The sequence below is a fragment of the Triticum urartu genome, chromosome 7, assembly GCF_003073215.2.
Source record: "Triticum urartu cultivar G1812 chromosome 7, Tu2.1, whole genome shotgun sequence".
NCBI lineage: Eukaryota > Viridiplantae > Streptophyta > Magnoliopsida > Poales > Poaceae > Triticum > Triticum urartu.
The window spans coordinates 168586603-168589986 of record NC_053028.1 but is presented as its reverse complement, the minus strand read 5'-3'; positions in this window follow the sequence as shown (position 1 = coordinate 168589986).

Below are 3384 nucleotides of genomic sequence, written 5' to 3'. Positions count from 1 at the left end.
AGAGAAAACTAAGTTGAAAGATGTTAGTAGCAATGATGCGGATTGGATCCGTGATCTGAGGATTATCCTCATTGCTGCACAGAAGAATTATGTCCTTGATGCACCGCTAGGTGACAGACCTATTACAGGAGCAGATGCAGACGTTATGAATGTTTGGCTAGCTCAATATGATGACTACATGATAGTTTAGTGCAGCATGCTTAACAACTTAGAATCGGGATGTCAAAGATGTTTTGAACGTCATGGATCATATGAGATGTTCCAGGAGTTGAAGTTAATATTTCGAGCAAATACCCGAGTTGAGAGATATGAAGTCTCCAACAAGTTCTATAGCTAAAAGATGGAGGAGAATAGCTCAAGCAGTGAGCATGTGCTCAGATTGTCTGGGTACTACAATTGCTTGAATCAAGTGGGAGTTAATCTTCCAGATAAAATAGTGATTGACAGAATTCTCTAGTCACCATCACCAAGTTAGTAGAACTTCGTGATGAACTATAGTATGCAAGGGATGACGAAAACGATTCCTGAGCTTTTCATGATGATGAAATCGATGAAGGTAGAAATCAAGAAAGAGCATTAAGTGTTGATGATTAACAAGACCACTAGTTTCAAGAAAAGGGCAAAGGGAAAGAAAGGAAACTTCAAGAAGAATGGCAAGCAAGTTGCCGCTCAAGTGAAGAAGCCCAAGTCTAGACCTAAGCCCGAGACTAAGTGCTTCTATTGCAAAGGGACTGGTCACTGGAAGTGGAACTGCCCCAAGTATTTGGCGGATAAGAAGGATGGCAAAGTGAACAATGCTATATTTGATATACATGTTATTGATGTGTACTTTACTAGTGTTTATAGCAACCCCTCGGTATTTTATACTAGTTTAGTTGCTAAGAGTAGTAACTCGAAACGGGAGTTGCAGAATGAACAGAGACTAGTTAAGGGTGAAGTGACGATGTGTGTTGGAAGTGGTTCCAAGATTGATATGATCATCATCGCACACTTCCTATACTTTCGGGATTAGTCTTAAACCTAAATAAATGTTATTTGGTGTTTGCGTTGAGCATAAATATGATTTGATCATGTTTATTGCAATACGGTTATTCATTTAAGATAGAGAATAATTGTTGTTCTGTTTACATGAATAAAACCTTCTATGGTCATACACCCAATGAAAATGGTTCATTGGATCTCAATCGTAGTGATACACATATTCATAATATTGAAGCCAAAAGATGCAAACTTAATAATGATAGTGCAACTTATTTGTGGCACTGACGTTTAGGTCATATTGGTGTAAAGATCATGAAGAAACTCCATGCTGATGGGCTTTTGGAATCACTTGATTGTGAATCATTTTGATGCTTGCGAACCATGCCTCATGGGTAAGATGACTAAGACTCCGTTCTCCGGAACAATGGGGCGAGCAACAGACTTGTTGGAAATAATACATACTGATGTATGTAGTCCGATGAGTGTTGAGGCTCGCGGCGGGTATCGTTATTTTCTGACCTTCACAGATGATTTGAGCAGATATGGGTATATCTACTTGAAGAAACATAAGTCTGAGACATTTGAAAAGTTCAAAGAATTTCAGAGTGAAGTGGAAAATCATCATAACAAGAAAATAAAGTTTCTACGATCTGATCGCAGAGGCAAATATTTGAGTTACGAGTTTGGCCTTCAATTAAAACAATGTGGAATAGTTTCACAAACTCATGCCACCTGGAACACCACAGCGTAATGGTGTGTCCGAACGTCATAACCGTACTTTATTTTGATATAGTGCAATCTATGATGTCTCTTACCGATTTACCACTATCGTTTTGGGGTTATGCATTAGAGACAGCTGCATTCACATTAAAAAGGGCACCATCTAAATCCGTTGAGACGACACTGTATGAACTGTGGTTTAGCAAGAAACCTAAGCTGTCGTTTCTGAAAGTTTTGGGTTGCGATGCTTACGTGAAAAAAAGTTTCATCTTGATAAGCTCAAAACCAAGTCGGAGAAGTGCGTCTTCATAGGATACCCAAAAGTAATTGTTGGGTACACCTTCTATCATAGATCCGAAGGCAAGATATTTGTTGCTGAGAATGGATCCTTTCTAGAGAAGGAGTTTCTATCGAAAGAAGTGAGTGGGAGGAAAGTAGAACTTGTTGAGGTAACTATACCTGCTCCCTTATTGGAAAGTAGTTCATCACAGAAATCTGTTTCTGTGACTCCCACACCAATTAGTGAGGAAGCTAATGATGATGATCATGTAACTTCAGATCAAGTTACTACCGAACCTCGTAGGTCAACCAAAGTGAGATCCGCACCAAAGTGGTACGGTAATCCTGTTCTGGAGGTTCTGTTAATTGACCATGATGAACCTACGAACTATGAGGAAGCGATGATGAGCCCAGATTCCATGAAATGGCTTGAGGCCATGAAATATGAGATGGGATCCATGTATGAGAACAAAGTGTGGACTTTGGTTGACTTGCCCAATGATTGGCAAGCCATAGAAAATAAATGGATCTTCAAGAGGAAGACGGACGCTGATAGTAGTGTTACTATCTACAAAGCTAGACTTGTCGAAAAAGGTCTTGACAAAGTTCAAGGTGTTGACTACGATGAGATATTCTCACTCGTAGCGATGCTTAAGTCTGTCCAAATCATGTTAGCAAATTGCCACATTTTATGAAATCTGGCAAGTGGATGTCAAAACTACATTCCTTAATGGATTTCTTAAAGAAGAGTTGTATATGATGCAACCAGAAGGTTTTTTCGATCTTAAAGGTGCTAACAAAATGTGCAAGCCCAGCGATCTATCTATGGACTGGTGCAAGCATCTCAGAGTTGGAATATATGCTTTGATGAGTTGATCAAAGCATATAGTTTTATACAGACTTGTGCTGGAGCCTGTATTTACAAGAAAGTGAGTGGGAGCACTACAACATTTCTGATAAATATATGTGAATGACATATTGTTGATCAGAAATAATGTAGAATTTTCTGGAAAGCATAAAGGAGTATTTGAAAGGAGTTTTTTCAAATAAAGACCTCGGTGAAGCTACTTACATATTGAGCATCAAGATCTATAGAGATAGATCAAGACGCTTGATAAGTTTTTTCAATGAGTACATACCTTGACAAGATTTTGAAGTAGTTCAAAATGGAACAGTCAAAGAAAGAGTTCTTACCTGTGTTACAAGGTGTGAAATTGAGTAAGACTCAAAGCCCGACCACGGCAAAAGATAGAAAGAGAATGAAAATCATTCCCTATGCCTCAGCCATAGTTTCTATAAAGTATGCCATGTTGTGTACCAGATCTATTGTATGCCCTACACTGTGTTTAGCAAGGGAGTAAAATAGTGATCTAGGAGTAGATCACTGGACAATGGTCAAAATTA